A 22,722-nucleotide genomic window follows, 5' to 3' on the forward strand; every position below is an offset into this window, starting at 1 on the left:
ATCCAGAGGTAGGGTAAATTACAGGGTTTGTTCATATGGGGATTCAAAGATGGAGATCACAGACTCAGGCCCATTTTTTTTTCTGCTCTGCCACCTGTAGAGCTGGCTTCATCCTAATGCTGATTGCAGCATTGTGGAGAATGCTCACCAGTAGCAACACAAACCATGTCCTTCCTCTGTCACTTCTGGTTAAGAGATAGAGGAGGGCATTTTTCAGGAATCTCAAACAAACACTTCCTTTCACTTAATTGATTTGACTTCTATCACGTGCCCATTTCTTAATATAGCTAGGAAATTTCCATTTGAGTTAATCACAGCTTAATCTCGAATCAGGGACTGAGTTCGGCTAATGATGAGTCCTATAATAGATCACTGAACAATACCAGAATTCTCTTTAGAAAGAGAAGAAGAATAGATGTAGCATAGACAGTCAACAGTATCTCCTGCCCAACTCACTGACTACCCATCAAGCACATGCACCCTTCTGTTCAACATTTACTTTCACAGCCCTCGTATCTACTTGAAACCACTCACTGCTCATGCAACCTCATACAGCTACTCTTCCATATATGTTCCAAATATAGCTGGCTTCAAAAACCGGAGGTGTGATGTGACTTTTCTATCTTAACAATAGCTATCTGCCACCAAAGCACTTAAAATTTGTAAGTAGGGAAAAAAGGGATAACAATAACTAAAATTTCTATTTGGTGGGGATCTAATATGCGGCATAGGGGGTGATGGACATGTTAATTACTTTACTTGTGGTAACTATTACACAGTGTATACATTTATACATTTATCAAATTATCACATTGTGCAGCTTAAATATATTCATCTTTATTCATTAAATTTTTTTTTAAAAAATTCTATTTGGAAAAGTGAGGAGCTTATGGTAGTTTGTGTGATATTCTGACCAAGAAGAGTGTGTCTTTCATGCCCTGGCTGGGTAGTGATTTCCTGGGTCAGCCAGTCTGATAGCTCTTAGTTCTACTTTCTGAAAGATTCTTAGGTATCCATTGCTTTCCACAGTCACAGGTGAGAAAGGAGGACATTCTCTAGCAGTATCCCTTCCAAGCCACTACCGCCTAGGGGCTAGTGGAGACATTAAGGAGTTTTCTGCCCTTCTTAGGCAGGCATGGGTTTATGTGGTAATACAGGCCCTTTTAAAAATGTAGAAGACTTCTGGTTTGTTTCTAGTCTATTTATCAGCTTTCATTAGTTCTAGAAGTCTTTTGTGGGAATTCTGGAAATACTCATGTCTTAGCAACTAGTTTCTGTGTTCTGCCCATTTCTCTGGCACTTGGTTTAGTCAATGCTTTTTATCTTGGAGTTTTTTTTTTTTCCCCAAGAGAATTTGAAGTAATAAGTGGGTGTTCATCTTAAGGAAAGATGCTAGAAGTAGCCACCATGGGCCAACATCCTGAATTTTGAATTTTTCCTACCATTGTTCCTAATGTGTGGGTAGGCACGTGGTCTGTGTTCCAAAATACAACAGATGTGAGTCTCAAATGTTTTGCTGCCATGTGACAAGAATAATTGCAAACTTCATAGACTAGGATGATGGGGTCCTTCATCCCTTCCATGCTAACTCTTCCACTCAAACTTACCTCTCTGTAAAACCTATTACTTAAAGTGTATCAATTTGATCTGTTTTTTTAAAATTGTATCAATACATTCCTCCTTCCTCCTCCACATTCTGTATAATTCTTCAACTGTTGAATGTCTTTCCTATTCTGTAATCCCAGAAATTTTAGGAGACAATGGGAATTCCAATTGCATTTGGGGAAAAGTTGTTTTTGCCGATACTGCTTTCAAGCAGATACCAACGTTCCATAGTTTTTGGCAGAATTTGGGAACCAACAAAGGGAAATGTACCCTAACAGATTAAAGCAGGGTTAGTGGTTTAACCTGTCTAAGAATCAAAGGGTTGGAAACAAGGAAGACTTTATTTTAAAATCGTAAGAATAAGAATGAACCCTAAAATGAACACTTTATGAATTATTAGGAGATCATTTCAGGAAATTACTCACTTAGCGACAGACCTGTGTAAAACTCAATGAACTGTACATGTGATGGATCTCCACTGGGGTCATCTTGATTTGAGTACAAGTATGATAAATTGAAAAGTAAGGGCTATGTGCTTAAAGAAAAGATTGGGCTTACCATACGTTTCCTTGAGATAAATCTTCTCCTAATTAATGACCTTTTACCTAGGAGTAGAAACAACAAAGAGAGTTTGTGATGGCCAGCAAATAACACAAGGCTGTGTCCTCATTGTATCTCATCCCACGTTCTATCAGTTTTCTATTGCTGTTGTAACAGATTACCACAAACTTAGCAACTTCTTACAGTTCTGTAGTTTAGAAGTCTGGCACAGGTCTCACTGGGTTAAAATCAGAGTGTTCTTAGAACTGTGTTTCTGTCTGAAGGCTCTAGGGAGAACTCATGTTCTTGCCTTTTCCAGTTTCTAGAGGCCTCCCACATTCCCTAAACTGGGAATAGCCAGCTTCCTGCATCTTCAAAACCAGCAACGTTGCATTTCTCTGACATTCTTCCATTTTCATGTCTCTCACTGACCACAACAAGGATTTCTTTGCTTTTAAAGACCCATGTGATCAGATCAAGCCCACCCCAATAATCCAGGATAATCTCCTCACCTCAAAGTCCTTAACTTGATCACACTTGCAAAGTCCCCTTTGCCACGAAGATAGCATTTTCATAGGTTTCAGAGATTAGGATATGGCCATCATTGAAGGTCTATTATTCTGCCTACCACGTTAAGTCGATACAACATTGCTTACATGATAAACACTTGAAATGTGACATTGTTTTTATATAGATTAATAAAACAAAGAATGTTCAATTAATGTCAATTATGAATAGAGGGAGAAGGAATAAATGAGACAAGGGTACAAAAAAAGTATGTCTTCTTAAGGAGTATGTGTTCTTATTAAGAAAATAAGATTTTAAATGATGACTCCTTGAAAATAAGGGCTCGGGAGGGGCCAAGATGGCCGAATAGGAACAGCTCCGGTCTACAGCTCCCAGTGTGAGCGACGCAGAAGACGGGTGATTTCTGCATTTCCATCTGAGGTACCGGGTTCATCTCACTAGGGAGTGCCAGACAGTGGGCACAGGTCAGTGGGTGCGCGCACCCTGCGTGAGCCGAAGCAGGGCGAGGCATTGCCTCACTTGGGAAGCACAAGGGGTCAGGGAGTTCCCTTTCCGAGTCAAAGGGGTGATGGACGCACCTGGAAAGTCGGGTCACTCCCACCCGAATATTGCGCTTTTTGGACCGGCTTAAAAAATGGCACACCACGAGATTATATCCCGCACCTGGCTGGGAGGGTCCTACGCCCACGGAGTCTCGCTGATTGCTAGCACAGCAGTCTGAGATCAAACTGCAAGGCAGCAGCGAGGCTGGGGGAGGGGCGCCCGCCATTGCCCAGGCTTGCTTAGGTAAACATAGCAGCCAGGAAGCTCCAACTGGGTGGAGCCCACCACAGCTCAAGGAGGCCTGCCTGCCTCTGTAGGCTCCACCTCTGGGGGCAGGGCACAGACAAACAAAAAGCAGTAACCTCTGCAGACTTAAATGTCCCTGTCTGACAGCTTTGAAGAGAGCAGTGGTTCTCCTAGCACGCAGCTGGAGATCTGAGAACCGGCAGACTGTCTCCTCAAGTGGGTCCCTGACTCCTGACCCCCGAGCAGCCTAACTGGGAGGCACCCCCCAGCAGGGGCACACTGACACCTCACACGGCAGGGTATTCCAACAGACCTGCAGCTGAGGGTTCTGTCTGTTAGAAAGAAAACTAACAAACAGAAAGGACATCCACACCAAAAACCCATCCGTACATCACCATCTTCAAAGACCAAAAGTAGATAAAACCACAAAGATGGGGAAAAAACAGAACAGAAAAACTGGAAACTCTAAAATGCAGAGTGCCTCTCCTCCTCCAAAGGAACGCAGTTCCTCACCAGCAACGGAACAAAGCTGGATGGAGAATGACTTTGACGAGCTGAGAGAAGAAGGCTTCAGACGATCAAATTACTCTGAGCTACGGGAGGACATTCAAACCAAAGGCAAAGAAGTTGAAAACTTTGAAAAAAATTTAGAAGAATGTATAACTAGAATAACCAATACAGAGAAGTGCTTAAAGGAGCTGATGGAGCTGAAAACCAAGGCTCGAGAACTACGTGAAGAATGCAGAAGCCTCAGGAGCTGGTGCGATCAACTGGAAGAAAGGGTATCAGCAATGGAAGATGAAATGAATGAAATGAAGCAAGAAGGGAAGTTTAGAGAAAAAAGAATAAAAAGAAATGAGCAAAGCCTCCAAGAAATATGGGACTATGTGAAAAGACCAAATCTACGTCTGATTGGTGTACCTGAAAGTGATGGGGAGAATGGAACCAAGTTGGAAAACACTCTGCAGGATATTATCCAGGAGAACTTCCCCAATCTAGCAAGGCAGGCCAACGTTCAGATTCAGGAAATACAGAGAACGCCACAAAGATACTCCTTGAGAAGAGCAACTCCAAGACACATAATTGTCAGATTCACCAAAGTTGAAATGAAGGAAAAAATGTTAAGGGCAGCCAGAGAGAAAGGTCGGGTTACCCTCAAAGGGAAGCCCATCAGACTAACAGCAGATCTCTCAGCAGAAACCCTACAAGCCAGAAGAGAGTGGGGGCCAATATTCAACATTCTTAAAGAAAAGAATTTTCAACCCAGAATTTCATATCCAGCCAAACTAAGCTTCATAAGTGAAGGACAAATAAAATACTTTACAGACAAGCAAATGCTGAGAGATTTTGTCACCACCAGGCCTGCCCTAAAAGAGCTCCTGAAGGAAGCGCTAAACATAGAAAGGAACAACCGGTACCAGCTGCTGCAAAATCATGCCAAAATGTAAAGACCATCAAGACTAGGAAGAAACTGCATCAACTAACGAGCAAAATCACCAGCTAACATCATAATGACAGGATCATATTCACACATAACAATATTAACTTTAAATGTAAATGGACTAAATGCTCCAATTAAAAGACACAGACTGGCAAATTGGATAAAGAGTCAAGACCCATCAGTGTGCTGTATTCAGGAAACCCATCTCACGTGCAGAGACACACATAGGCTCAAAATAAAAGGATGGAGGAAGATCTACCAAGCAAATGGAAAACAAAAAAAGGCAGGGGTTGCAATCCTAGTCTCTGATAAAACAGACTTTAAACCAACAAAGATCAAAAGGGACAAAGAAGGCCATTACATAATGGTAAAGGGATCAATTCAACAAGAAGAACTAACTATCCTAAATATATATGCACCCAATACAGGAGCACCCAGATTCATAAAGCAAGTCCTGAGTGACCTACAAAGAGATTTAGACTCCCACACATTAATAATGGGAGACTTTAACACCCCACTGTCAACATTAGACAGATCAACGAGACAGAAAGTCAACAAGGATACCCAGGAATTGAACTCAGCTCTGCACCAAGTGGACCTAACAGACATCTACAGAACTCTCCACCCCAAATCAACAGAATATACATTTTTTTCAGCACCACACCACACCACACCTATTCCAAAATTGACCACATAGTTGGAAGTAAAGCTCTCCTCAGCAAATGTAAAAGAACAGAGATTATAACAAACTATCTCTCAGACCACAGTGCAATCAAACTAGAACTCAGGATTAAGAATCTCACTCAATACCGCTCAACTACATGGAAACTGAACAACCTGCTCCTGAATGACTACTGGATACATAACGAAATGAAGGCAGAAATAAAGATGTTCTTTGAAACCAACGAGAACAAAGACACAACATACCAGAATCTCTGGGACACATTCAAAGCAGTGTGTAGAGGGAAATTTATAGCACTAAATGCCCACAAGAGAAAGCAGGAAAGATCCAAAATTGTCACCCTAACATCACAATTAAAAGAACTAGAAAAGCAAGAGCAAACACATTCAAAAGCTAGCAGAAGGCAAGAAATAACTAAAATCAGAGCAGAACTGAAGGAAATAGAGACACAAAAAACCCTTCAAAAAATTAATGAATACAGGAGCTGGTTTTTTGAAAGGATCAACAAAATTGATACACCGCTAGCAAGACTAATAAAGAAAAAAAGAGAGAAGAATCAAATAGACACAATAAAAAATGATAAAGGGGATATCACCACCCATCCCACAGAAATACAAACTACCATCAGAGAATACTACAAACACCTCTACTCAAATAAACTAGAAAATCTAGAAGAAATGGATAAATTCCTCGACACATGCACTCTCCCAAGACTAAACCAGGAAGAAGTTGAATCTCTGAATAGACCAATAACAGGAGCTGAAATTGTGGCAATAATCAATAGTTTACCAACCAAAAAGAGTCCAGGACCAGATGGATTCACAGCCGAATTCTATCAGAGGTACAAGAAGGAACTGGTACCATTCCTTCTGAAACTATTCCAATCAATAGAAAAAGAGGGAATCCTCCCTAACTCATTTTATGAGGCCAGCATCATTCTGATACCAAAGCCGGGCAGAGAAACAACCAAAAAAGAGAATTTTAGACCAATATCCTTGATGAACACTGATGCAAAAATCCTCAGTAAAATACTGGCAAAACGAATCCAGCAGCACATCAAAAAGCTTATCCACCATGATCAAGTGTGCTTCATCCCTGGGATGCAAGGCTGGTTCAATATACGCAAATCAATAAATGTAATCCAGCATATAAACAGAGCCAAAGACAAAAACCACATGATTATCTCAATAGATGCAGAAAAAGCCTTTGACAAAATTCAACAACCCTTCATGCTAAAAACTCTCAATAAATTAGGTATTGATGGGACATATTTCAAAATAATAAGAGCTATCTATGACAAACCCACAGCCAATATCATACTGAATGGGCAAAAACTGGAAGCATTCCCTTTGAAAACTGGCACAAGACAGGGATGCCCTCTCTCACCACTCCTATTCAACATAGTGTTGGAAGTTCTGGCCAGGGCAATTAGGCAGGAGAAGGAAATAAAGGGTATTCAATTAGGAAAAGAGGAAGTCAAATTGTCCCTGTTTGCAGACGACATGATTGTATATCTAGAAAACCCCATTGTCTCAGCCCAAAATCTCCTTAAGCTGATAAGCAACTTCAGCAAAGTCTCAGGATACAAAATCAATGTACAAAAATCACAAGCATTCTTATACACCAATAACAGACAAACAGAGAGCCAAATCATGAGTGAACTCCCATTCACAATTGCTTCAAAGAGAATAAAATACCTAGGAATCCAACTTACAAGGGATGTGAAGGACCTCTTCAAGGAGAACTACAAACCACTGCTCAAGGAAATAAAAGAGGATACAAACAAATGGAAGAACATTCCATGCTCATGGGTAGGAAGAATCAATATCATGAAAATGGCCATACTGCCCAAGGTAATTTACAGATTCAATGCCATCCCCATAAAGCTACCAATGACTTTCTTCACAGAATTGGAAAAAACTACTTTAAAGTTCATATGGAACCAAAAAAGAGCCCGCATCGCCAAGGCAATCCTAAACCAAAAGAACAAAGCTGGAGGCATCACACTACCTGACTTCAAACTATACTACAAGACTACAGTAACCAAAACAGCATGGTACTGGTACCAAAACAGAGATATAGATCAATGGAACAGAACAGAGCCCTCAGAAATAACGCCGCATATCTACAACTATCTGATCTTTGACAAACCTGAGAAAAACAAGCAATGGGGAAAGGATTCCCTATTTAATAAATGGTGCTGGGATAACTGGCTAGCCATATGTAGAAAGCTGAAACTGGATCCCTTCCTTACACCTTATACAAAAATCAATTCAAGATGGATTAAAGCCTTAAACCTTAGACCTAAAACCATAAAAACCCTAGAAGAAAACCTAGGCATTACCATTCAGGACATAGGCATGGGCAAGGACTTCATGTCCAAAACACCAAAAGCAATGGCAACAAAAGACAAAATTGACAAATGGGATCTAATTAAACTAAAGAGCTTCTGCACAGCAAAAGAAACTACCGTCAGAGTGAACAGGCAACCTACAAAATGGGAGAAAATTTTTGCAGACTACTCATCTGACAAAGGGCTAATATCCAGAATCTACAATGAACTCAAACAAATTTACAAGAAAAAAACAAACAACCCCATCAAAAAGTGGGCGAAGGACATGAACAGACACTTCTCAAAAGAAGACATTTATGCAGCCAAAAAACACATGAAAAAATGCTCATCATCACTGGCCATCAGAGAAATGCAAATCAAAACCACAATGAGATACCATCTCACACCAGTTAGAATGGCAATCATTAAAAAGTCAGGAAACAACAGGTGCTGGGGAGGATGTGGAGAAATAGGAACACTTTTACACTGTTGGTGGGACTGTAAACTAGTTCAACCATTGTGGAAGTCAGTGTGGCGATTCCTCAGGGATCTAGAACTAGAAATACCATTTGACCCAGCCATCCCATTACTGGGTATATAGCCAAAGGACTATAAATCATGCTGCTATAAAGACACATGCACAGGTATGTTTATTGTGGCATTATTCACAATAGCAAAGACTTGGAACCAACCCAAATGTCCAACAATGATAGATGGGATTAAGAAAATGTGGCACATATACACCATGGAATACTATGCAGCCATAAAAAATGATGAGTTCATGTGCTTTGTAGGGACATGGATGAAACTGGAAATCATCATTCTCAGTAAACTATCTCAAGAACAAAAAACCAAACACCGCATATTCTCACTCATAGGTGCGAATTGAACAATGAGATCACATGGACACAGGAAGGGGAATATCACACTGTGGGGACTGTTGTGGGGTGGGGGGAGGGGGGAGGGATAGCATTGGGAGATATACCTAATGCTAGATGACGAGTTAGTGGGTGCAGCGCACCAGCATGGCACATGTATACATATGTAACTAACCTGCACAACGTGCACATGTACCCTAAAACTTAAAGTATATTAAAAAAAAATTAAAAAATTAAAAAAAAAAAAGAAAATAAGTGCTCAAGGGAAGTTTGTTAATTTAATCTTTAGGAAAATGCAATTTATCATAATTTGTGAAAACTTATTTTAAAATTTCAGAAAAAAAAAATACACTGATGGCAGGGCACAGTGGCTCCCACCTGTAATCCAAGCACTTCAGGAAGCCAAGATGGATTGCTTGAGCTCAGGAGTTTGAAACCAGCCTAGGCAACGTGGTGAAACTCTCTCTACCAAAAATACAAAAATTAGCCAGGCTTGGTGGCATGTGCCTGTTGTGCTAGCTACTCAGGAAGCTGAGATGGAAGGATCACCTGAACCCAGGAAGTTGAGGCTGCAGCGAGCTATGTTTGCACCACTGCACTCCAGCCTGGGTGACAGAGCAAGACCCTGTCTCAAAAAAATACATATATAAAAATATTTTTTTTAAATACATATTTTTAAAAAGAGAAACAAATTTTTAAAAAAAGTTGAAGAGAAGGAGAAAGGGTTGAATCATGTTTTGTAGATTTAGTAATTTTAGAATGGGAACTAGGTAACACTGTTCGCAAATCTGAAATGATGTCTAAGTTTCAAATCTCATAGGATAGAAAGTACTGTGTAGATATTCAGATTTATCTGGATCTTGACAATATGTTGATGTAACACTCCCATCACTTCCTAAAGGGTTACCTTACTGCCTTGATTCGATTTTCTTTTCTTTTTTCTTTTTTGATCATTGCATTGTTTTCAGCATACAGAGCAAAGTTAGGCGGCAGCTTTCAGCTCTGAATGACTAATGAATTGTTCATCTGTGTGTAAAATCTCCCTGGTGCAAGCTCTGTGTGAGTCTCTATTTCTCCCTATTCAAAGATGACATCGTCAATTGTGGTGATCCTACCCATGTATGCAGATCCAGCTGAAAATACAAATGAGAGACTAGCATTCCTTTATAAAACCCATGCTTTAAACTATGTCCTTTGTTTGCAGGTGCAATTAGCTGTTTGACAAGCCTGTTCTCTGACTCTTCTTTTTTGTACAGCCTACATGACCATCTCAGTCTAAATAAGTCACCCCATTTCTTTTTCTGCAGTTCATCTGTCAGTTATTTTCTTGTCTTAGAGAAGCCTGAAGTTCTGATATACTTGTGGTTCAAATCACTCTTATTGCAATCCTTTGATGAGTAATTTCAGCTTTCCATCTGAAGCTAAATACATAGACAATTCCAATGAAACTCTTCAAGAATTCTCCATAAAATCAAGGATCTAGGCCACAAAATTATTCTGATTTATACCACAAAATTTGGTTCCAATAATATTTCCCAAAGAGGAAGGATGGGAGAAAAATTAAATTCATTTAGAGGTAAAATATAATTTAAAAGAAATAGTCTTCTATGAAAGAATCAGAATTTTAATTGTTTTTTAATATTGGAATTGGTAACCAGGTTGAAAGTTTAAACTATCAGGCCTCAGACCCCTGAGCTTAAACCTTAAAACCTTAATTATAGCTAACATTGATTGAGCATTTATGGACCAGGTGCTAATCTAAGCACACTAAAAGTATCCACTTAAACTTCACAGCAACCCTAGGAGATAGATACTATAATTGTCTCTATTTTTCAGATAAGAAAATGTCAGGTATAGAAAAGTTATTTACCTTATTCAGCTGTCCAGTAGAAAGGCTTGTGTTCAGACTTCACCTGTGTAATGTCAAAGCCAGCTTCCTTACCCACTGTACTATATTACCTCTCCCATGTCTCCTATTTTGAGGCATAGTTGGACATGAATCACTTACCTATACCAAGATGGAACCCAGTGAGGAAAGCACAAACTTAGATCTAATGCCCAGAACAGTGCCTAGAGTACAGCAGATTGAATGAATTAATGAATGTACAAACTAAACCTCCCACGTTATGGCTCAGACCTTTGAAGGACAGCCACAAGTATAGGTACCATGTAGAAATTTTAAAAGGTAATGATAGCAACAGCCATGGTTTGTTGAACTACATTTCCTAGTTCATAGATGACACCTTCTAGCTGTGTCCCCACAATGTTCGAAGGGGCAAGGCAGCTCTCTGGGGCCTCTTTCATAAAGGCACTAATCCCATTACCTAATTAGGTTTCAACATACGAATTTTGAGGAAACACAAACATTCAGATCCTAGAAAATATATTTTATAATCCAACAAAACACTTGCCTCAGGGTATTCTGCTAGTCTGGGAAAATGAGAGTTCTCAGACCTGAAGGACAGGGAGATGGCCACAGGGCTCCAGTATGGAGGAGCCGGGATATATCTGATCTGAGAACACCAAAATGGAGGCAAAAGGGCACCAAGTGGAAGTCCAGTGTGTCATGCTGAAGTTAAGTTTAGGCTGACACGAGCAACAAGGGTAGCATCCTGTTCAAGCTGTGTGTGCAAGGCATGTAGACTAGAGTTTCTTAAATGCCCATTAGTGCTTAAGGTAAAGGCAGACTTCAGACACCAGGGAGGAATTGAGCCCCAGTGTGGCAGTCCATGAAGTACCATGGAATAGACAGAAGAGGCTTGAAAACTCTAAGAATCAGACCCCATACAGAAAAGCTCTTGCTGCTTCTCAACATCCTCTGAGCAAACCCACTTCTGCTCCCAACCACATTTCAGCCACCTTTATTTATATCTTCTACTTTTATTCCCCTCATAATGAAAAGACCTCACCTGTTTCTCTGTATTTCTAGTGCCACTGTATTTTTTCCTGGTGTCAACATATTTTCTGTGTAAAACATATATCTTATATTGGAGGTTGAGCCAGGCCAGATGACAAAATCTGGGTTTGAAGATCAGTGAGACTGATGACTCAGACTTTTGCCCAGTAAAAAGGCAGTGCAAAGGATGCAGAAGATCAGGGATCCACCTAAGTGCACTCTGCCCACCCGTGCCAATTCTTCACAGCAGCATACCCCATGTTCCAGAGTGTTCGCAGCCTGACAGAGTAAGGGACCCGATAGGTCACTGGAGACCAGAAGCCTCTGTTGGCATCCTGCTCTTTGTTCAGCCAGTGGTGGTGAACACATCACCATTCAAATCCACCCTACCACCTTAGACCAAATTTCTTTTTGTACCCCAGTAACATCTACCCAAGTCCTCATTGTTTCTTATTCCATCATCAGGTCCGCTGCAGGCAACAGAACATGCCCTGGCCTGTTAAATCTACAGGAAAACTGTGTTTTATATGTAAAACTATTTCTAAGTATATATTTTAAGGAAAATAATTGCTTTGCATATTGTGGGTTTCCAAACATGAACACTTTATCTCCGTTTAATCAGCAGGTGAATTGATGCACTGAACTGAGGCTAAACAACAGGCCAAGGACAAAGAAAGCTATTGGCAGAAATTACTGAAAAAGTACTCTCAGGAATACTCATTTGTTCTTCTGGCTTTCATTACACTACCTCCTTTCTATAGTTATATTTTCTTTAAGAAAATGTGCTAATGGCATACCATCTGAGAAAATCATGTGTCAGAAAGCTAAATAACATAGACTTATGTTACTAGTTGAACAACAATTGAACATTAGTATGAACAAGGTTCATGCAATATAATGCAATGAAGACACATCTTTCGGTTTTCTTTTGAAGGAGTCCTTTTGCAAAATTATTATTTTGATTTGGTGGTTCAAAAGTTAGGCTTTTTTAATCAGTTTTTTTTAATATCGGTGGGGGATTTGCTTCTAGGTATGCATGTATGGTACTCTGAGTATTTCTACGTGAGTGGCTGCCTGAAAGAGTAGCTCCTTAGAATCTGTCATGAGCAATGGCTCTTTTTGACACATCAGAGGAGTTAGCTAAAGTGCATCATTCTTGATTTAGGAGATAATTTTGCCTTTGGTGAGAAAAGTGAAGGATTATTGATTTGACTAAAGAACTTCATCTTTATGGACATCTTAGATGAGATTATTTTAGATATTATTTTATCTTTGCAAAATTTTAGTGTGATTAAGCAAATAACACACTTATAGGTGTCCAATTAAACAAATAGTGGCAAAAAAAAGTCATTTCATTTACTTCAGGAATGATCTTTAGTTGGGTCATTATTATTGAACATGAAAAATGACCTACAGCTGTACTGTACCTTCAGTTCGTTTTGCTGGAGGTACTTTCATGAAATCCAGTTACCCATCATTTATCCCTATCTCTGTATAATCTTTAAAGACTTCATTATGCAGCATATTCAACTGTCTCCTAACACATTATTTGTAAAGTTTTTGATTGTCTTTATGTATTCCTTTAAATATAATGTAGCATATCCATATAGGTAGCTTCATAACAGTTGCTTCACGTGAATTCCAGCCTGCACTCTCCTCTTATAAGCTGAAGATAAGAGAATTGTCATTCTTGATCTATTCAGGTTCCATAATAGGAACTTTACAGAAGGTTTTATGTATAAAACAGACAAATAGTGTGTACTTGGTGCTATGAAATGCCCATTGTTAATAAATTTTAGAAACATATCAGTAATTACAACTTAGGTCCTGTCATGCCTGCTTTAATAAAAAGAATATTTTACCTACATAAAGGTAGATGAATTACATTATTTGGAACAAATTGGTAGATTTTCACTTCAAGAGAGGTATAAGATATAGAGAAAGTCATTAAGGTCTGGTAAAAGTAAAGCATTGAGATATAGTATTAGGCAGACTTATCTGAGGTGGGCTTCAGTGTGAACTGAGGTTCTCAGATATAAAAAAAAAAATCTAAGTGGAACATAAAAACACACATAAATGACAGACAAAAACCCATAAAGTGGCTCATTGTTAGAATACAAGGAACTATCACAATTCATGGATGTAAAGAGCCCAAATATGAGACAAATGCCCATAAACGCATAATAGAAAACTCAAATGATGTTAACTAATGGATGTCACTACAGATATTTTGTGATACATTTTATCACATAATATCTGTGATAAATTTTGATTCCAAAATTTAGCAAAACTGCACTCGAGTTAAACTGGTTCAATTTAATAAAAAGTGGCAGAAACTAAACTCAGGTCCACTGATACATGTAAAATGGAAGTCTGGCCCAAAAAGACAGTCCAGTATGAGACTGGGCCTTCCTCCACTTGCCTTGGAACCTTGTCACACTCTAGTTTGAGAATAAGTTAAATAAAATGAATTTCCACATTATTTGCTTTGCCAATGGTAGAGATATCCAAAGACAATGGTAAAGCACATAATTTAGAGTTGATTGAAACTATAGTTTGAATAAGCAAGCAAATCAAGAAGTTATTGAGACACAAAAATTTTGCATTCCTGTACTTTCAAGAATTACTGAAAAGTTGAGTTAAAAAAATATGTCAGAAAGGAAGTATTTACTTCTCTCCATAACAGAGTGTCTGCTAATAAACTCTCCCTCCTAAAGAGCTATGAAATTGGACACAATATAAGAGGCATTAAGAATTATACAGAAAAATTAAGAAAAGGGAACCACACAATACGAGCCCCATGATTGTGCCAGCTTTCCACATGGGCACACTTGATGCTACAGCATGGGGAAGATTCAATATTGGTAATAAATTAAAAAAAAGAAAACCTTGATTCTTACTGATTCTTACTTTACAACATATACAGCGTTTGAGATGACTTAAAGGTAATATTCAATTCTATATAGTGTCTAGAAAAAAAACAGAATGTAGACTACCTTTGAGACCTATGAAGTACGCAGAGACACAGAAAGCACGTTTATGGGCATAACACAATCTTTTTTTTAGACGGCGTCTCACTCCGTCACCCAGGCTGGAGTGCAGTAGCATGAGCTTGGCTCACTGCAACCTCCGCCTCCTGGGTTCAAGCAATTCTCCTTCCTCAGCCTACCAAGTAGCTGGGATTACAGGAGTGTGCCACCACGCCCAGCCAGTTTTTATATTTTTAGTAGAGACAGGGTTTCATCATGTTGGCCAGGCTGGTCTCGAACCCCTGACCTCCAGTGATATACCTGCCTTGGCATCCCAAAGTGCTGGGATTACAGGTGTAAGCCACCACACCCAGCCTACCACAATCTTAATGTAAAAATATAAATTGGATTTTACAAAGTCACCATTAAAAAAAATGAAAAGGCAAGCCTTAAGTTGGGAGAAAATGTTCATAGCACAAATATCTGATAAAGGCCTTATATTGTGTGTGTGTGTGTGTATGTATATATGTGTGTGTGTGTGTGTGTGTATATATATATATATATATATATATATATATATATATATATATATAAACAACTCCTGCAAATTCATAAGACAAAGTCAAACAACCCTATACAAATGGGGAAAAGAATAGTCCTTCAGAAAGAAGATATACAAATGATCGATGAACACATGAAAAGTTTCTTGATATTAAAAGTCACCAGTGGATAAAAATTAAAATCCCAATGGGATATGAGTTTATACCCACCAAAAAGGCTAAAATTAAAAAGACTATTAATGTGAAATATTGGTGAAAATAATGAGCAACTGGAACTCTTGTACATTGCTGATGAGAGTATAAAATGGTACAATCATTTTAGAAAAGCATTTGTAAGTGTCTTAAAAATTGAACATGCTCCTAATCCATGACCCCAAAATCCTTCTCCTAATTGTATACTTGAGAGCAATGAAAACATTTGTCAACCAAAATGACCTGTACCAGAATCCACAAGCTTTTTTCCTCATAGCCAAAAACTGAAAAATGACTCATAAGCTCATCAAAAGGGAGATTTGTCAACAAATTACACAGAGCACTCAAAAATAAGGAACTGCCTCTATTGACTACAATACGGATGAATCATTAAAATTTTTTCTTGAGCTAAAGAATCCAGACACAAAAGAGTATATACCTACATTATTCCATTTATAAAACATTCAAGAATAAGTGAAATTAATAAGTGAAATGACTAAAATCAGAACAATAGTTGCATATGAGGGAGATGGAGATTGACTGGAAAGATGTATGCAGGAAATTTCAGGGTGAGAAAAATGTCCTGTAACTCAACTAGTGTTGGTTATGTGAGGGCCTACATTTGTCAAAACTTACAGGCATACCTCAGAGAGATTGTGGGGTCAATTTCAGACTACCCCAATAAAGTGAATATTGCAACAAAGTGAGTCATACGAATTTTTTGGTTTCCCAGTGCATATAAGAGGTACGTTTATACTATACTGTAGTCCATTAAGTATGCAATAGCGTTATGTTTACGAAAACAATGTACAGGCCTTGATTTTAAAATGTGTTAGTGCTAAAAATGCTAATGGTTATCTGAGACTTCAGTGAGTCATAATCCTTTCGCTGGTGGAGGGTCTTGCCTCCATGTTAATGGTCGCTGACTGATCAGAGTCGGTGGTTGCTGAAGGTTGGGGTAATTGTGACAATTACTTAAAATACGACAACAAATAGATTTGCCACATCATGGGCTCTTCCTTTCACAAAAAATTGCTCTAGCGTGCAGTGCCGCTTGATAGCATTTTACCCACAGTAGAACTGCTTTAAAAATGGGAGTCAATCCTCTCAAACTCTGCCACTGCTTTATCAACCAAGTGTATGTAATATTCTAAATCATTTGTTGTTATTTCCACAGTTTTCACAGTATCTTCACCAGGGGAGATTCCATCTCAAGAAACCACTTTCTTTCTCAACCATTAAAGTTTTGTCATGAGATTTGAGCAAATTAGTCGTTTATCTTCAGGCTCTACTTCTAGTTTTAGTTCTCTTGCTAGTTCCACCACATCTACAGTCACTTCCTCCACTGAAGTCTTAACTCCTCAAAGTCATCCATGAGAATTGGAATCAACCTCTTCCAAGCTCCTGTTAATGTTGCTATTTTGCCCCTCTGCCTATGAATCATGAATGTTCTTAATGGCATCTAGGATGGTAAATCCTTTCAATAAGGCTTTCAATTTACTTCACCCACATTCATCAGAGGGCTCATTATCTATGGCAGCCATAGCCTTATAAAATGTATTTCTTAAATAATCAGATTTGAAAGTGAAAATTACTCCTTGATCCATGGGCTGCAGAATGTATATTGTGTTAGCAGCCATGAAAGCAACATCGGTCTCCTTGTACACCTCCATTAGAGCGGTAATACATTGACAGTGATCTGTTTCTCTGAGCAGTAGGACTCAACAGAGGGCTTCAACATTCTGTAAACCATGCTACGAACAGATATGCTGTCATCCAGGCTTTGTTGTTGAATTTATGGAACACAGGCAGAGTAGATTTAACATAATTTGGAAGGGCCCCAGGATTTTTGGAATGGTAAATGAGCACTGGCTTCAACTTAAAGTCACCAGCTGCATTAACCCCTAACAAAGAGAGCCAGCCTGTCCTTTGAAGCTGTGAAGCTAGGCATTGACTTCTCTTCTCTAGCTATGAGAGTTCCCAATAGTATCTTCTAACATAACATGTTTCATCTCCATTTAAAATTTATTGTTTAGTGTAGCCACCATCATCAAGTATGTTAGCTAGATCTTCTGGATAACTTGCTGCATCTTCTACATCAGCACTTGCTGCTTCACCTTCCACTTTTACATTGTAGAGACAGCTTTCTTTTTAAAACCTCATGAAGCAACCTCTTCTAGCTTCAAACTTTTCTTCTGCAACTTTCTCACCTCTCTCAGCATTCATGCAATTGAAGAGAGTTAGGGTCCTGCTATGGATTATGCTTTGGCTTAAGGGAATGTTGTGGCTGCTTTGATCTTCTATCGAGCCCAAATTTTCCTCATATCATCAAGAAGGCTGTTTTGCTTTCTTATCATTCATGTGTTCACTGGAGTAGCACTTTTAATTTCCTTCAAGAACTTTTCTCCTTTGCATTCACAACTTGGCTAATTCTTTGGCACAAGCAACCTAGCTTTTGGCCCATCTTGGCTTTCAATATGCCTTCCTCACTAAGCTCAATCCTGTTCTGCTTTTGATTTGATTTAAAGGAAAAGAGGCATGCACCTCTTTCTTTGACTTGACCCACTTAGAGGTCATTGTAGGTTTCTTCATTGGCCTAATTTTAATATTGCTATGCTGCAGGGAACAGGGAGGTCTGAGAAGAGAGAGAGACAAGAGAATGACCCATTAGTGGAGCAGTCAGAACACATGCATTTATTAAGTTTGCTATCTCATATGGGCGCAGTTTGTGGCATCCCAAAACAATTACAACAGTAACATCCAAGATCACTAAACACAGATCACCATAACGGATAAAATAATAAAGTTCGAAATACTGCAAGAATTACCAAAATGTGACACAGAGACACAAAATAGGCACATACTACTGGGGAAAAGGTGCCAACAGACTTGCTCAACCAAAGTTGTCACAGACCTTCAATTTGAAAAACAAACAAAAAAACCCTCAATATCTGCAAAATCTGCAAAGTGCAATAAAGCAAGGTATAGTCAAATGATGTGTGCCTATAATTAAATTGTATATTTAAGATTTGTGCATTTCAGTGTCTGATTACCACCTCAATTTTACTTCAAAAAAAGGAAGTGATTGAAAGACCATTTATGGTATGTTTCAGTTTGTGTTATTGTGTTTTGATCATACATGGTTCCAGTACTCATCCCATTCATTGTGAATCTTCATGGTTCCAGTAATTCTAATATTGACCCAGAGTGCCAGTTAATTAGGCTTAAAGCAAAAGAGATGAAATAGGGAATTCAGACCTGATGAGCTTGCTCAGGGATTTATGTGTGGTGAACAGCAAGTGTTTTGGAATACATGGTTAGTGTATCTGTTAACTGAACCATGAATGGAACCATGGAATGCGTATTGTTTATCTTTTGACATTGATGTAGGGAATAAAACAAGACTCCTTGGTTGTTGGAACCCTCACCCCTACTTGCATACGGCTTTTCTGGATTTTTCCAGAAAGATATATTTTTCTTCCTCAAGTACCCATAGAAATTTGTACCATTTTCCTGTGCCTTGCATTTTAATTATATCTGTGTCATATCACCCCTCCTAGTTGGTGTGGCTAAAAAGCTAAACTCTGCTCACTATCTCTGCCACCCATAGCACCTTTAACATTCTTTAATTTAGATCAAGTACTTGTTAAAAGTTTTAAATATTTGATGGATATGATTTGATTGGACTGGATGAAATAACCTTTGTATTTAATGGAACCACAGACCAGGAATTTGAGGAATTGAATTCATTTGTGCCTTCATATAATGAAGTTATTGAGTACTTATCACATGCAAGACACTGAGCTAAGAAATCTTAAAAATCAAAGATACATAATATGTAGTACCTGCATGCAAAATTCTACCAGTCTGATAGGGAAAAGACAATGTGTATAACTGATACACAATAAAAGGCAGAAAGTCTTGTGAAAAAAGAGAGGAAGAGAGGCTTTCTTATGAAAATCCAAAAGAGGTCAGGTGCGGTAGCTCAGGCCTGTAATCCCAGTACTTTGGGAGGCCAAGGCGGGCAGATCACTTGAGCCCAGGAGTCCAAGACCAGCCTGGGCCACATGGCAAAACCCTATGTCTATTATACAAAAACATAAGAATTAGCCAGGCATGGTGGTGCATGACTGTAATCCAGCTACTTGGGAGGCTGAGATAGGAGAATCACCTGAGCCTGGGGGGGATGGAGGCTGCAGTGAGCTGTGATCATGCCACTACACTCCAGCCTGGCTGACAGAGCAAGACCCTGTCTCAGAAAGAAAAAGGAAAGAAAGAGAGAAGAACCAAAAGAGGAAGAATATCTTTGCCTCTATTTACACTTTGAAACCCTTACTTTCTTTTAAACCAAGCTTAACTCCTATTTGGAGTATGCATCTTGAGAAAGCCAAAATAAATACTAGCAAGTAGTTTTTGAAATTTTCTTGTCAATAAAAAGTCAAGAAAAAAACATTCCTTAGAGGGGAATATTCAGTATTCCTTCTAGAATTATAAGTGAATGGGAAGTGATGCCAACAGTTCTAACCAAGTTTGTTCCTTTCTTCCTCACAACAGCGAGCATTAGCCTGTGAGAAGCCCTGGTTTCTAATTTCATCTCTGCCCAAAACTACATAGGTGTCCTGGTCAATTCACTTAATTCCTCTGCATCATAGTTTTTACATCCATAAAATTAGAGAAGGGAACAGAATGTTTTCCAAGGTCCACTCCAACTCTAAAAATGTCATGATTCTATATTCTGTGGCTCTGTGATCCTAATTACTTTTGATAAGATCATTTATGTGATTTTGGGGATTGGAAAGAGATTGTCAAGTTTCCCAAACTTCATTGATCCATATGCTAACTTCACTGATTGTATTTTCAGTAGTATCGATGTTAATTATTTTTCCTAAAAGCAAATGACTTTTATACTTAAATATATTTAGCTTTATCCTAAGCAATAATATCTATGAAAGCATACATTTTTTAGTGTTACTTATGGTTTTTTAAATATGTATTAAACTAAATAACCATTAAATTTGTCTCTTATGCCACCAATAACATATATGTATTCTACTTTAAGAAACACTGCTTTGCTGTAGTAAGTAGGAAAGTCTGATCCAATATCTTTGCTAGTTGATTAGAAAAGTCAATCATAAATGCTATCAGAATAGGTCAACCTATATGCACCAGTATCCACAAAGGCTAAAAAAAAAAATATGCTGCACTCAACCAGAATCTTCAAAAATCCTGGGATTCGGCTCTTAAGTGGGTTTGTGCATTACCTGGAAAACAATTTGCAAAACAGATTTTTAAAGTTCAGAGTAAATTGGAGAAAGGGCTACATTACATTTGAACCTTAATAAATACTTAATAACCCATAAGACAAATAGCCATGAATTACTAGAATGATTTCAAGCACAGTGCTTCTGCAGAGTCAACCTGCTCTTATTTTTGCTCATTATAAAACAGGAGTTATAATATTGCAAAGTTTATTAGCTCTGTTGATTTGTGTGTTTTATAAAACAAGACATTTGAATAATATAGAACCAGAGCCATTAGGAAAATCTATTTCCTTTTTCTTCCCTATCTAGTCTCCTCTGCCCAAGATAGCTTGAAAATGTCTTTCTCGTAGAAACAGAAAAGCATGAAGATTCCTCCAACTCTGTCCTTTTTTATAGATGTTATTTCTTGAATGAGGGGGTGCGTGCATGTGTGTGTGTGTGTGTGTGTGTGTGCAAGCTTAGGTCCTCAGGTGGAACCGTGGTTCCTGTGCTTTCGTCCTCGAAGCTGTTTTTCTGGAAGGGAATGGAGGCAGCTGTGTTTACAGCTCAAGTCTTGGCATACATTTACCAGAATCTATTATTCATATCATTCAGTATCAGGGAGAGATCTCAGGCCACCTGTCTATCTGACAAATTCACCCTTTTGTGAGCTTTCTGTTCATAGCAAATTATGTTCACATTGATGAATTGAGTTTTTATGAGCATTGCTAACTAACATTCTCACAGAAGGCCAGGGGCAAGAGCCTGCAAGTGTTTCTGGTCCATAAGTAAATGATAAAAAAAAAAAAAAAAAAAAAAAAGGAAAAAAATGGTAGTGTTTAAAGACAATTTGCCATGGAGGAATAGTTAAATCATTTGGCAATGCCTTAATATTTATAATTCCAAGACTTTCCATAAATTATTGCAAATACTCAGCTTATAACAAACAAAAACATGGAAAAAATCCACACAATATTTTTCTCTATAGCACAGAATATTATTGAAAAATTGTTCTGCATTTTGACAGGTAACCATTGACCAGGGCAAAACATGGGGTAGTTGAAGAATGCCCAGCATTAATAAATCTAGCAATTTTATACAATAATGTGGAAAACTTGCAGCAATTGTAGCTTAAATTCCAGCTTGGTATTTCCATAGATACAAAATGGATTTCCTTTTAATCTCTAGTAACCCTATACTGGTTATGGAGCTAAGCCATGTGGCATGAGTTAAATAAATGAGAGCAATCTTTCACAAAAGGCTAACAGAAATCCTTCTAAATGGTGGGTGGGGAGATACCCAGTGTTCATGACAGAAATAAAAATTTTCTTTGGTTTACATATAGAATTGGTTCTCCTCTTGGGCCTCCATGGCCCTTGCATTTACTCTGACTCTTAGTCTGCATTTCATTTAAAACAGCTGAAAAAGAGAAGGTGGTTTCACCAGAGAGACACGTTCTAGTTTTCCTGTACCCACATTTCAAAGCGCTAATTCCAAATCTCCTTAAAATGATAAGCCTGCATAGGTGGCAGAGCCACTAGTCAGTATATATTTACATAAAAAGCAACAAAACAGAGATTTTACAGGGCAGTGAGTAATATTATCAATAAAAATCCATGCTTCTCAGTTCACTCAAGAACTGTGATCCTATCCTCCCAAAAGACAGATTACTACCTTTGATAAGGGACAATCCTATTCTCTGAAATCTTAGTGAAAGTCAGTAGAAAATTCTAAATCTCTTCATAGTAGCCTGCCAAAATGTGTCAGACACATCACCTTTCAGTGCAAAGACACCATAGCACAAAGAACACTTGGCATTATCCCTTGAAAATGCACACCTTTCGAAGGAGCAAATGGGAAGTGTAGTCTGTTAAACACCATATGTGATGGAGCTGCACCAGTCTCATTTCCCCTTCCAAACGCTACAAGCTGCTACCTCATTGTGGTGTGTGTGACTCTAGGGGGAAATCAGTGACAGCTGAGTGTCTACCTGGTCCCAATGTCAGTTGGCTTGTTGACCACTTAAGTATGCAGTTCAATATGATACTATGCTTTAGTGACCTCTGAGAA

General features: G+C 38.6%; 1 protein-coding gene and 1 long non-coding RNA gene across 10 annotated transcripts in view; one reads left to right on the forward strand and one right to left on the reverse strand.

Annotated features, from left to right (window-relative positions):
- ARHGAP15 (Rho GTPase activating protein 15) overlaps positions 1–22,722 on the forward strand; it is a 638,999-nt gene that overhangs the window by 529,164 nt on the left and 87,113 nt on the right. The window lies entirely within an intron of this gene.
- The window catches only part of LOC104005193 (uncharacterized), a 269,037-nt gene that overhangs the window by 29,456 nt on the left and 216,859 nt on the right, over positions 1–22,722 (reverse strand). For 3 of the 4 annotated variants that reach the window (XR_678405.4, XR_010149740.1, XR_008546786.1), the window contains one exon: positions 2,164–2,210. This is a non-coding gene — a long non-coding RNA (uncharacterized LOC104005193). Of the gene's footprint in view, positions 1–2,163; positions 2,211–16,056; positions 18,048–22,722 lie in introns of all 4 variants that reach the window. The other variant, XR_010149739.1, reaches the window with a different exon arrangement.

The sequence above is a fragment of the Pan troglodytes genome, chromosome 13 (genome assembly GCF_028858775.2).
Source record: "Pan troglodytes isolate AG18354 chromosome 13, NHGRI_mPanTro3-v2.0_pri, whole genome shotgun sequence".
NCBI lineage: Eukaryota > Metazoa > Chordata > Mammalia > Primates > Hominidae > Pan > Pan troglodytes.